At 45.2% G+C, this 14,146-nt stretch overlaps 1 protein-coding gene across 7 annotated transcripts in view; it reads left to right on the top strand.

Moving 5' to 3' along the window:
- Positions 1-14,146, top strand: part of CCSER2 (coiled-coil serine rich protein 2) — a 144,573-nt gene that overhangs the window by 13,864 nt on the left and 116,563 nt on the right. Inside the window, exon 2 of one of the 7 annotated variants that reach the window (XM_019555804.1) lies at positions 1,255-1,344. The exons of the other annotated variants lie outside the window; for them this stretch is intronic. The gene's annotated coding sequence lies outside the window, so the exon portion shown is untranslated. The remainder of the gene's footprint in view (positions 1-1,254; positions 1,345-14,146) is intronic. 7 annotated transcript variants of the gene reach the window in all.

Here is a 14,146-nt window from a genome sequence, read left to right as displayed (position 1 = left end):
ATCTAGGCAAATTACAATGGTGGATGGATGAGAATAGGATGGACTTCCAACGCAGACAAGTGCAAAGTACTGCATCTAGGGAGAAGGAACCAGCAACACGCTTATAGGCTGAGGAACACCCTTCTTGTCAACATGGTGGCAGAAAGGGATCTTGGAGTCATTGCTGACTCCAGGATGAACATGAGCCGCGAATGAGAGGAAGCAGTCAGAAAGGCTAACTGCACCTTGTTGTGCATCTACAGATGCATCACAGGCAGGTCCAGGGAACTGATCCTTCCCCTCTATGTGGCTTTGGTCAGGCCGCAGTTGGAGTACTGCATCTAGTTCTGGGTGCTGCACTTCAAGAGGGATGTGGCTAGCATTGAGAGGGGTCAGAGGATGGCCACTCGCATGGTCAAGGGGCAGTGGGGCAGGCCCTAAGAGAGGCTAAAGGGCCTGAATCTATTCAGCTTCCACAGGAGAAGACTGAGAGGGGATCTGGTGGCCATTTACAAATGCACCAGGTGGGTCCAGCAGGAATTGGGGGAAGCTCTGTTCCTCTGGGCCTCACCATAATGGCCAGAAATTGTTAGAAGGTTCAGGCTGGACATTGGGAGACATTACTTGACAGTTAAGGCTGCCATGGAATGGGGTCCCAAGTGAGGTGGTATTCTCTCCTACCTTTGGGGGTCTTCAGGAGGAGGATGGGCAGATATTTGGCTGGGATTATATGACCCCAGCACCTGTTCCTGCCAAGGGCAGGGGGTCGGACCTGATGAATGGGCAGCCCTCCCGCCTTAATAAGAGCCAACTGAGAAACAACAAGGCGTGACAGGAGAGGAGGCAAGCAGTTGGCTCACAAACAGGTGGGCAGGCCAATGACAGAGGGGCCCTGAGAGCCCCCTGTTACAGATGCCGTAGAATCCAGGGGTGCCACACATCCTTTGAAGGTTGTTGCGATGTCTGAGGATTTAGACTTTAGCAAGGTTTTTAATACGATCTCCCATAACATTCCTGCAAGTGAGTTATGGAAGTATGGGTTGGATTAATGAACTGTAGGGTGAATAGAAAACTGGCTGGCTCATCAGGCTCAAAGGATAGTTGTTAACGTATCCGCTCAGGGTACTGCTTGATCCTTTGGTTCTCACCTGCCATGACTTCTATCTTATTAAAGAAATGGGAAGGGAAGAGATGTTATAATGATTAACACCTGTGGAAGGACCACGCTTGGTCTATTTCATAATCTAGGTGCTTTTTTTATTCTTTCTTTTGCAGAGGACTGGAGGGGAGGCAGCAGTTCATCCGGACTGTTCCTGAGATCACCTCGGTGCTCCGAAGTGTGTCCCCGGTGGCTCAATCTATCCGGTAAGTGCCGGCAGATGTTTTGCTGGCTTATGACTGTGCTCGTAATCTGTCCCAGCGGGTTTCCAGCTCTGTGCCAGTTGCCCTTATATAGGGTGTCCCCGTCTGCCTCTTCTTATATGGGTCGCTCACAGTAACCACCTGTGTTCACAGTTGTTGCCCGCTCCAAATAATAAGGAAAAGGGAAATAGATACAGAAGGTTTCTTTCTTCACCCGTGTCTCAGCTCCCCACTGCCAATTAACTCATTAGCAGCTTATTGTGGTCACTACCCAGTCTCTTTTGCCGCGCTCTGTGCCAGCACTGGTCCAGGAATCTCCCCGCAGTGGAGTTCCCAGCCCTCGGACCCAGCTCCCCTCGAGTTCTGGGGTGATGGGCAAGGTCTCTTCTGGGGTCTTAGGCTTGCGACCCCCTTTTGCTTCAGCATTGCCTCGTTGCGTCCCTGTGTGGAACCACTGCTTCTTGCAGCATGGCAACTCAGTTTTCCCTGGACTCACCGCCACTCCTGTAGGCTCCTGGTAAGTAGCGAGCGTGGTTTGCCTGCCCTGGGCTCTGGAGTCCCCTGGTCAGCGCTGGCCTTGGGTTGCAGATCCCTCCTTCAGATCCTTCCTTGCGGGAGCCCCCAGCAGCTCCTCTCTTCTCTCATGGTGCCCGAAGGCAATTTCCCTATGCATTGTCCTCTTCATGGGGCTCTGAGTCCTATTGGCTCTCCACAGATGTGGGGCATCTCCTCGCCCCACCAGGCCATAATCACTACCAGCTGTGAGATTTCTCAAGTAACAGGGCTTCAGTCAGGAACCTGTTACAGTAGTAATGGCTCGATTCTAGCTGGCAGTCAGTATTAAGTGGCTTGCCCCAGGGGTCAGTCCTGTGGCTGGTTTTGTTCAATACCTTCATTAGTGATCTGGAAGATGGGATGGAGAAGATCCTCAGCAAGTTAGCAGATGACAACAAAGTTGATTCAGAGCTAGATTCAGGGAGACCTCGACAAACTAGGGAACTGGACCAAAAGAGATCTCATGAGGTTCAGTAAGGGCAAGTGACAAGTCCTGTGCTTAGAACACAACAATCCCACACATCAGTAAAGCTATGGACTGATTGGCTAAGCAGCAGCTCTGCAGCAAAGGACTTGGGGTTACAGTGGATAATAAGCTGAATATGAGTCAACAATGTCTTCTTGTTGCAAAGAAAGCCAACTGGCTATTCTAGTAGGAATGTTGCTGCCAGCAGATTGAGGAAAGTGATTATTCTTTCCTTTTCAGCAGTGGTGAGGATGCTTCTAGAGTACTGTGTCCAGTTTTGGACTCCCCACTACAGAAAGGATGTAGACAAATTGGAGAGAGTCCAGTAGAGGGCAACAGAAATGGTTAGAGGGTTGGGGCACATGACTTCTGAACATAAGCCAGCAGTTTAATGAGGCCATCAACAAAGCCAGTCGCACCTTGTTGTGTGTTAGCAGATGCATGACCAACAGATAGAGGGAGGTGATGCTTCCCTTCTATGTGGCGTTAGTTAGGCTGCAGTTGAAGTACTGTGTCCAGTTTTGGGCGTTGCACTTCAAGAGGGACATGGAGAATCTGGAGACCACTAACATGATTAGTGGTCTCTGCGGAAGACCCTATGAGGAGAGTTTGAGAGATCTGGATCTTTTCAGCCTTTACAAAAGATGGCTGAGGGGTGACCGTGTAACCACCTGTAAGTTTTTCAGGAGAGGACAGCAGGGAATTGGGGATGCGCTGTTTACTAGAGCCCCTCCAGGTTGTAACTAGGAGTAATGGGTGCAAAGGAAGAAATTTTTTACAGTAAGGGTGGCCAGAGTCTGGAATGGGCTTCCAAGAAAGGTGGTACTATCACCTAACTTGAAGGTCTTCTATAGGAGGCTTGACAGTCGCCGGGCTGGGGTCGTCTGACCTCAGCCCTCTTTCCTGCCAGGGGCAGGGGGTCAGACATGATGATCCATCAGGTCCTTTCTGACTCTATAATCTATGAATCTGTTTAGGTTCCTTCTGACCCTAAGTGCTATGATCCTATGAAACTAATAAGGATAAAGCATTTTCTCTCTTGGAGAAGTGCTGTGTTAAGGAAAAATGTTTAGACAGTGGAAGATGCTTTGAATTATTTTTTTGGGGGGAAGGTGGGTATGGAAAACAGTCTCAGGAGAGAGAAATAAGCAAACATGCCCATCATGTACTTATGGAGAGATGCAAACAATGCTGGATTAATAACTTTGAACTCAGTTAACGAGGAGGCTATTGCATGGCTCTCCAGATTTGCATTCACTAAATAAAGGAAAGGTGTGCTACAGCACCAGTAGCTGAAAGTTCCCCTTTTCATATGAAAACTATTTTTGAAAATGTGCTGCAGTGTGCTAATTTATTAACTGACAATACTATAAAGAATAATCTCTTTAGATTTTTCAAAAGACTAAATTAAATTGTTACAGTTGAATGCATTAGGCCCCTGATTGCATTGTGACACATTTCTGAGTTGAAATAAGACATTATAATCTCAGAAAAAGAGTAATATATTATATAGTATGAAACAGAATATAGAAAAATTAAGTGGGAGACCATTTTTCTGTCTAACCCAAGGAATGCAATTCAACATTGAAAACATGACAAAAGCAGGAGTCAGCGTTGTTGAGTTAAAACACTGACAAATCATTTCTAAATGCCCTTTAGCTAAATATAGACTTGATTTAAATTTATCTGAGGTATTAAGGGATCAATACAACTTTCTGAATGGTAGTGTAGTTTTCTTTTAATCTAATTAAAGTTAAATCACTGATGTGTATTTTAGAGAAACTAAAGCATATTCTTTTTTTCCCTCCCCTGCTCCCCTCTCAAGTTTAATTTGCAGTGCCTGGCAAGGTTTTAAAGGAATCTTGTTAAATAGTTTTGTTTAAGTTCTGAACTTACCTTGATGTCATAGATGAATGAACTTATTTATTCAGAAGTCCATGCAGACTAATTATGTATAATGTCATTCAAATCTGTAATATTGACTTTCTTAAACTTCTCTTTAGAGGAGATCATTAATCAGGGAGAGATTTCAACCCCCTTCCCCCACTCCTGTCTCCCCTTTCTAAAGGAGTTAAGATAGCAGTTTTTCTGAAGTTATGGTGCAGTACTTCCTATTGTACTGCAAAATTGAGTTAAATAATCCTTTTTTCTTCAGGAAGTTATCTAGTTCAGCCCCCTGCTCAAAGCAGGACCAACCCTAACTAGATCATCCCAGCCAAGGCTTTATCTACCTCATCAGATCTTAAACCTCCAAGGATCAAGATTCTTCAGCCTTTCTGGGTAATCTGTTCCAGTGCTTTACTACTCTCCTCGTGAGACTGCTTTTCCTAATATCTAACTTCAACTTCCCTTGCTACAACTTGAGACTTGCTCCTTGTTCCATCGTTTGCTGCCACTAAAAATCATTTAGTTCTGTCTTCTTTTGAACCACCCATCAGGCTACTATTAAATCCCCTCTCAGTCTTCTCTTCTCTAGATCAAATAAGCCCAGTTCCCTCAGCCTCTCTTCAGAAGTCATGTGCACGAGCCCCCTCACCACTTTCATTGCTGTTTGCTGGACTCTGCAATTTGTCCATATCTTTTCTTCTGGGGGGGCCCAAAACTTAACATAGTACTCCAGATGTGGCCTCACCAGTGCTGAAGTTTAGATATTGGGAACAATTTACTCATTAGAAAGGTAGGTAGTAAAACACTGGATCACCTTACCCAGAGATGTTGTGGACTCTTCATCCTTGGAGGTTTTTTAGACCTGGCTAGACAAAGGCTTGACTGGGATGAGATAGGAGGAGGAAATGGTCCTGTTTTTGATCAGGGGCTTGGACTAAATGACCAGCATGGGAGGTAATACTCAGGAGCAACCAATACGGGTTCATTGCGGGCAGATCCAGCCTGACTAATGTTGTTTCCTTTTACGACCGGGTCACAAAGTCCTTGGATGCAGGTGTTGAGGTGGATGTTGTCTACCTGGACTTCAGTAAGCCCTTTGACACTGTTTCTCAGCCCATTCTCATTAAAAAAAACAAAAAACTGGATGACTGCAGCATTAATGCCTGCACAGTCAGATGGGTGGCAAATTGGCTTGATGGTCGCACCCAGAGAGTGGTGGTGGGGTCATTTTTGACCTGGAGGGATGTGGGCAGTAGAGTTCCCCAGGGCTCGGTCCTCAGGCCTGTGCTATTCAACATCTTTATCAGCGACTTGGAGGTAGGTATGGAAAGCATGCTGTCCAAATTTGGTGATGAAACAAAGATGTGGGGAGAAGCGGGCACACTGGAGGGGAGGGACAGAATCCATCTAGATCTCGACAGGTTACAGAGGTGGGCAGATGAGAATAGAATGGAATTCAGTGCAGACAAATGCATGGTGCTGCATCTAGGGAGAAGGAACCTGCAACACACCTATAGGCTGGGGAATACCCTTCTCAACAACACAGTAGCGGAAGGGGATCTTGGAGTCATTGTTTACTCCAGGATGGACATGTGACACGAATGTGAGGGAAGCGGTGAGTAAGGCTAACCACACCTTGTTGTGCATCTACAGATGCATCACAAGCAGGTCCAGGGAGGTGATCCTTCTCCTCTATGTGGTGCTGGTTAGGCTGCAGTTGGAGTACTGCATCCAGTTCTGGGTGCTGCGCTTCAAGATGGATGTGGCTCAGCTTGAGAGGGTCCAGAGAAGAGCCAGTTGCATGGTTAGGGGGCCAGCAGGCCAGGCCTTACAAGGATAGACTAAAGGGCCTGAACCTATTCAGCCTCCACAAGAGAAGACTGAGAGGGGATCTGGTAGCTGTTTATAAACTCACCATGGGGAACAACGGGAAATAGATGAGGCTCTGTTCCCCCAGGCACTACCTGGGATAACAAGGAATAATGGCCACAAATTGATTGAGAGCAGGTTCAGGCTTGATATCAGGAGGCCTTACTTGATGGTTAGGGCTGTCAGGCTCTGCAATGGGCTCCCAAGGGAGGTAGTGCTCTTCCCTACCTTGGGAATCTTCAAGAGAAGGTTGGATAGATACCTGATTGGGGTATTATGATCCGCACTCATTCCTGCCCAGGGCAGGGGGCGGACTCGATGATCTGTTCAGGTGCCTTTCAACCCTAGAAACTATGAAACCACCTGAGGTGCTTCCAACCCTAATTTTTGTGATTCTAGGAATAGAGGGGAAGGGTCACTTCCCTCTATCAGCTGGCAACAGTCCTACTAATGTATGCTATTAGCCTTCTTGGTTACAAAGGCACATTCTTGGCTAATATTCAGTTTATTGTCCACTGTAACCCACAGGTCCTTTTCTGCAGAGCTGCTGTTTAGCCAGTCAGTCCCCAGGCTATCTTTGTTCATGGGATTGTTCCATCCTAAGTGCAAGACTTTACACTTCTCCTTATTGAACTTAATGAGATTTATTTTGCTCCAATCCACTAATTCCTTGAGGTCTCTCTGAATTTTATCCCTACCCTCCAGATCATTGAGACAAAATAACATACAGCTATTTAGTGCTTTAAAGCAGGGGTGGGCAAAATATGGCCCATGAGGCCATTCTATTTGGCCTGTGGGGCCCCTAAAAATATAGAAAATTAATATTTCTCTGCCCTTGGTTTCTGTCAGAAATGACAGGAACCAAGGGCAGTAGGACCCAGGGGAAGCCCAGCGTGCTCCAACAACAGCAGGCCCGCCTGGCTAGTGCTCCCTGGTGTAGCCGCTCGCAGCCCACGCAGGGCTGTCCGGAGCAGGCACAGGCAGCCCCAGGCTGTCTGCGAGTGGCTGCAGTGTGGGGCACTGAGCATGCGGTGGGCGAGGGACTGCTTCTCTCCCTCCCAACCCCGCGCTCAGCACCACGTTGTAACTCAGCCCCACTGCCAGGCTGACAGCAGGGCCAGGTTACAAGCTGGTGCTGAGCATGGGGAATAGCAGCCTCTCACTTGCCATGTGACCAGTGCCCCGTGCTGCAGCCACTCACAGCTCTCCTGGGACTGCCTGTGCCTGCTCCAAACAGCCCCGCGTGGGCTGTGAGCGCCTGCAGCAGGGAGCGCCAGCCATGGGGTGGGTGAGGGTCCTCTTTTCCCCGTGCTCAGCACCAGCTTCCCTGCCAGTGACCAGGGGGTCAGGGCTGTGCACTGTCCCTCGCCTGTACCTTGGGGCTGGGGGGCACTGGGTGGGAGCATGCGGCCTACACCGGTGCCCCAGGGTCAGTGCCGGCAGGGTCCAGAGCAGGGTGGCAGGAGTGCGGGATCCCAGCTGGCAGGGGCTCTATGGAGCTGGGCCAGCTCCCCCCTCTCCCTGCTGGTGCAGCCCGGCCCAGCACCACAGACCCTTGCTAGCCTGCACCCAGCTTTGGGCCCCACTGGTGCTGGCCCTGGGATATTGATCCCAAGACATTGGGACATTGGTCCTAAGATGGTGACCAGGGGGTGGGGCACCTGTCAAGGGCTGCGGCTGCCCATGCGGCCCTTGACAGCCTGCCAAAACTGGGTAAGCAGCCCTCTGCCTGTAATAATGCCTGCCCCTGGTCTAAAGCCATATCTGTGATGGGGAAACTTACTGCCATGGTGGTGCTCAGAAGCATTCTGTTGTTTTAGATGGGTTGCCTCTTAAACAGGAAGCAGTGTAGCCATGGCCACTTGGTGTTTCTGGTGGGTTAATTAGCACTGCTGATTGACAGTGCCAGTTAGTCTGCTCCATGCTAATAAGCTTACCGTTAGCACCATCTAGCTAACAAATTTTCTTCCACCCTGCTTCTGCCCAAGATGGTTTCAGTTCTCTCCAGCAAACCTTTTCAACCTGCTGTTGCCTGTTTCTTTTTCAGTAGTCCTGCAGAGTATCCAGAATCAGGCTATTTAAGTTTCAGTCTCAAAGCTATCCTAGAAAATCCCTTGCCAGCTGTCTCCCCCTTTTTTGTTTTATAGTAAGGGAGAGTCAGTTCAAACATATGTCTGCCACAAGTTCAGACAAATATTCCAGGGGGTCTTATATAAAGTATGCCATTGTTTGTGGCTGCTTGCCTCAGAATCCACCATATCGTCTATGTAAAACTGAGCAGAGTTTTTAACATGGGGACATAAACAGGCTCTATTCCTGTTATTGCATTACAATTTGAAATGCATATTTTAACACTTGTGCTAATAAATACCATCACACAAATCAAATATTTGCTTTGAGATACAACTGGCAAGGCATGTAAAAAGGGCACAAAACAGTATGCTGCAAGTATGTTAGAAGCCAGAAGAAGACCAGCAAAACTGCTGTTAGTGTTCAATTCCATTTTATGTTATCAGATGTAAAAACTATATTCTGAGTGTGCTTTTGAGATGTGCATGGTAGATACCTGTTCCATAGTGCTTTCCCACTACTAATTCTGGCAAAATTATCATTACAGTGGTGGGAACTTCTGCCTTGTAAAGACAACATTGTTCCATCAAGGTTTACCTGCGCATATATCCAATCTTACCTGGTGTATTTTGCTATCCCAAAGAAAGATTTTACTGTATGCTGTTGTCTAAAGATGATTCCACCCCTCCCCCTGCCCTTTCTTTCACTGTTTCTTTTAAAGATTTGTCATGCAATTTTGGCAATTAAATCTGTATTAAAATCATATCTTTATGTAAGGGAGGAGTTGTGAATCATTTTTTTCCAATGATATCTGCCCATGATGCTTCTGGATTTTTTTTCCACTTTCTTTTGTCCAATGTCTTGTACTTTTTCTCCTCTAAGTCAATAGACAAGAATTAGATTTGTCTAAAAATGCTCCCTTTTCCTGACACAAGGTCATTGTGCAGGTGTTCAAGCAGTTTGTCGTGGAAAAAAGAGTGATTCTGCCTCACCCAGTGGTGAGCTATCAGGGTGCCCAGCATTGCTTATTCCCGGTCTGGTCCTGGACTTGAGGAGGAGGGGGGTGGCAATGTGTGGCTCAGGCCTGCTCCATACTTGGTCCCACCAGTCACTTTCACATCAACCTTTGGAAAACACGGGCTTTCCAGTACTGTTCAAAGGGTGGGTTGACTTCACTGTAATAATGTAAAGATTACAGTCTTCTTTGTAATTTCCTGTAGCTATTTGAAGATGTACCTTTTTAGATTGCTTTAGCTTGGTTGGTTGGTCTGTTTGTTTACACAAACCAATGGAACATTCTGAATCTTCCTAAACATCTTTTTAATAGATCACCTTGAAGATGGTATTCTCTGAAAGTGAGTTTTCATATTTCCTTCTTCTCAGCCCCACTGGGTCCTCACATTTTGAGTTTTGAGAGGGATTTGAGGGTAGTGGTGAGTTTACAAAATGTCTGACACTAATACAGTGTTTTTCTTTTCCCTCTTGAAGTCTTGTCTAGTTTAACCAAATATGTTAGGGTCATGTATTTGCAGCCAAGACTGTCATTTCATGAATGTTTAATAATTAAAAAAAATAGTTTGTCTTTTGTTTCACTAATCCCATATAGTGATAAAAAAAACTTAAGGTATGTCCAAGAGAAGAAAATGTGAGGAAGAAATACAAGATACTTGTTGAACTTTTTAATATAAAGTTAGCCCTTAAGCTGTGAGACAACTATAAAATAGAATACCTTATTCTGTGAAAACTTGCATGACAGATGCAGGGATGGATTCAGCAGGGATGTGGTGAGACAGGACTATTTAACAAACTAGCATAAATAAAGGTGTGTGAGTGGGGCACCAATTGAGAAGGGGTGCCAGGATGTCAATCCCCAGGGAGCCTGTGCTGCCACCAACACAATAGCCAATCTTCTAGTAGCTTGTGATGATGAAGCAGTAGTGTTGACTACTGCTATTGCAACTGCCCATGTGTGAGGAGGTAAGCACTCAGCATCCTTCCCACCACAACCCCTTCCACCCAGAGTGCTAGAATATAGAGTTCTGCCTCTCATTTAACATCTAGTTGCATGCCTCCTGAAAAAATTGAGCATATCCACTAACTTTTTCCCCTCTTAATTGCTTTGTGCATTGCATATACAGGTAGTTTTCAGAGTGATAATTTCTTTCTTGTTTCCAGTCTACTCTTTCCTCACAGGTGTTCTTTTCACTAGCACAGAAAGTGGTGTCACTAGCACACGCTCTTCTTCTTTAGAAATATTCTCTGCTTGGTTGGTGGGGAAATCATAAAACCGCTTCTTACTGTGTACTTCCCATTACACCTAAGAGTTCTTGTTTCCCTAGTCCAGAGTAGTGAATCTGAACAGTACCTGGAGACATGCAATACTGATTAATCGCAGCAGGATTTCCATTTTCATAATCCTTCTGTTAGGTTCTATTAAGTGTTCCTTAATCGTGCATTTGCATCTCCTGTTTCATATCTTTTTAAATAAGAAACTTCTTCCAGAAAGGAGTGTGATCTCCAAGGGAATCTTCAGATACAAAAGATGTGAGGATAGTTTGTTGAGTAAGTTAAAGTCATCCAAAGTGACATGAAGTTTTAAGTGCTATCTGATGAGCTCTTACTTGCTTTAACTACTTTGTAACAGTGAAGTTTATCTGGTAAAACTAGCAAATATGCCCTCCAAACTCATATGCAAAATTTAATTTAAAAATTGTTTTACAGTATAGCATAAACTTGGAGATCTATCAAGAGGCCTCTGGGCAGGTGAAAGAAATCATTGAGATGTAATGTAGAATTGCTGTTGCGGGGAGAAATAATGCTAGGCAGACTATTGAAGATGGGAAAGCAGTAAAGAACTGTGCATCTAAAGCCTAGTGGTGAATAGCTGGTGAACAGCTCTCTCACAGAAGGACTCCATTCGCATGTTTGTGGTGTGAGAAGTGTAAACCTCATATTATGGTGGATTGTCTGTAGCTGCTTTTATGCTTGGTCTCATATCATTGATTGACTTGGATCACAGGAGTTGTTGATGCTCAGGTTCCTGAATGGGAGGAGAAACTTTTATAGATTCATAGACGCTAGGGTCAGAAGGCACCTCCACAGATCATCGAGTCCAACCCCCTGCCTAGGCAGGAAACAGTGCTGGGGTCAGATGACCCCAGCCAGATGCCTATCCAGCATTCTCTTGAAGACCCCCAAGGTAGTGGGGAGCACCACCTCCCTGTGAAGCCCGTTCCAAATTTTGGCCACCCTTACTGTGAAGAAGTTTTTCCTGATATCCAGCCTAAATCTGCTCTCTGTCAGTTTGTGACCGTTGTTCCTTGTTATGGTGAACAGAGCATCTCTGATTCCTTGCTGGGTCCCTCTCATGAATTGGTAGGCAGCAACAAGATCACCTCTCAGCCTTCTCTTGTGGAGGCTGAAGAGGTCCAGGTCCCTCAGTCTCTCCTCATAGAGCTTGTCCTGTAAGCCCTAACCATACAAGTGGCCTTCCTTTGGAGCCTCTCAAGTCTATCAACATCCTTCTTGAAGTATGGCACCCAAAACTGGATGCAGTACTCCACCTGCAGTCTGACCAGTGCCACATAGAGGGGAAGTATTGCCTCCTTGATTCTATTTGTTATGCATCTGCTGATGCATAATACAGCGCAGTTTGCTTCACTGATGATTTCGTCACACTGATGACTCATGTTCATCTTGGAGTCCACTATGACTCCGAGATCCCTTTCTACTTCTGTGCTGCTGAGAGGGTCACTTCCCAGCCAGTAGGTGTGCTGCATATTTTTGTGCCCTAGGTGCAGCACTCTGCACTTATCCTTGTTGTACTGCATCTGATTGTGTACTGCCCATGTTTCTAACCTGTCCACGTCTGCCTGCAATTGTTTCCTACCCTCTGGGGTGTGCACTTCACCCCACAATTTAGTATTGTCCGCAAACTTGGACAGAGTACACTTCACACCCACATCCAAGTCAGTGATGAAGATATTGAAGAGTATGGGTCCAAGGACTGAACCCTGTGAGACCTCACTATCCACATCCTTCCAGGTCAATACCAACCTGTCTACTACCATTCTCTGGGTGTGACCACTAAGCCAATTTGCCACTCACTGGAAGACGTAAAAATCTGTTACAGCCTCTTAATTTATTTATGAGAATGGGATGAGATAATGTATCAAAGGCCTTGCTGACATTCAAGAAAATGACATCCACAGCTGTGAAAATGACATCCATGTGTTCAAATCAAAGGTACTATTTTCAGGTTTCAGTTGATGGCTTTTTTGTCAATTGACTTTTTGTTTTTTCTTGCCAAAAGCCATTGTACTTAGGGTTCTGCCCAACTCAGCAGCTCAACTCTTGGGCAGATCATGGGGCTAGCTGCCATTTTCAAGGGGTTACTGTGGCTGGGGCCCCCCAACACCTTTGGCTGAGGGGCCCCAGTGGCCCCCACCCTTAGCTGATTGCCTGCAAGGGCTATCCATTGTCCAGCGCTGCCTCTTGCTGATTGGTTGAGTGCTGTCCATCATGCAGTGATTGGTGGAGAGAGGCAGGGCTGCACAACGGACAAAATCTGTGAATTTGTGATTTTTGATAGGTCTCTAATTATATTTTGATGCATCCTGAGAGGAAAGTTGATTTGCATATTCATTCACTTATGCCTCGTAACCTTTATGTATCTGTATGTCACTACACTAAAATAACATTTTCAATTCACCTAGAATTGTAATCTGATTTATATCAGACACACTAAGTCTGACATCCTTTTAGAATTCGTCCAAAGAAATGAAGCATTAATGCATATCCACTGTAACTGATAGCTTGTTTACAAGATCAAAAATTAGGATATTGAGTCAGATCATTAAGGAATAATCTGAATATAAAGCAGCCGATTCTCTCTAGATACATGCATATTTTGCTAGCCAGTTTTTAGTTAAGGTTCTCTTTGGGACTTGGTATGTTAAGACTTGGCTAGAATGCAGTACTAATCCAAGAAGTACCTCTCTGAAAATGCTTTGAGTTTGGTGACAGTGATAGAATATGCCAAGTTGACTGCTAAAAATGACATTTTCAGTTATAATCTTTACATACCTAACCAAGATAAAGCTGATACTTTCTTTTTATGGATGTCCACCTGAAGTAGAGGTGGACCTTGTTGTCCTTCTAGTTTATAGACACTTAGAAACATGAGCCTGGAGGCCCCTTTCCTGTGTAGAGGTAGCATGTTTCTCACATACCTGACTTTCTGTTATTAAAGGAGGATTCTTCTTGATTTCTATAGAAGAGAAGTGAGAATGGGTACAGGTCCAGGTGTTTTTCTTCACAGGTCATGCTCATCATAATTTTCAGCAAGTATTAATCTTAATCTTGGTGGAATTCTACTAAAAAAGTTTCTTGAATTAAAAATAAGAAATGCTAGTGTGAATGTAGTGATATTGTGTCATATGAACACCCTCCTCCTCCCTCCCCCCCCCTCAAAAAAAACAACAACCCCAGAACAAAACAAACCAACCCTGTATCGCAGGCAAACAATGTTCTTTGGGTAGATATATTTCTTACTAGACCAGGTAGACAGTTGGAAAAATTGTTCTTTGCAAGTTTTCAGGCACAAACACTCTTTTGAAGACAAACACGGCCACGACCAACAACTGTGTAACAGGGACATTCACAATGTGTGTAATCTGTTGTCATTTATGAAATTTTAGAATGGCAGTATTACTATTTGTGCAATTTTTACCTATCAAAAGTAAAAACAACAACCAAAAAAGCCCCCTTTATATTGATACAGGACCCTTGAAAATTAAAGCAACCTCTTATCTGTGTTTGTGAGGAGATAAGCTGTAGTTTCTTTTTGGCATTCTTGTTCTGAGTTCTGAATGTGTTCAAAATCTTGTGCCCTATAACTTTACTTAGTGAACATCTTTGTTGCCCATCATGATCAGTGCACCAGTTCTGGGTAGTGGT

The sequence above is a fragment of the Crocodylus porosus genome, unplaced genomic scaffold (genome assembly GCF_001723895.1).
Source record: "Crocodylus porosus isolate Cpor-Errol unplaced genomic scaffold, CroPor_comp1, whole genome shotgun sequence".
In the NCBI taxonomy this organism is placed as follows: domain Eukaryota; kingdom Metazoa; phylum Chordata; order Crocodylia; family Crocodylidae; genus Crocodylus; species Crocodylus porosus.
The sequence above is the reverse complement of the archived record's forward strand: the minus strand, read 5'-3'. Positions and strand labels throughout refer to the sequence as shown.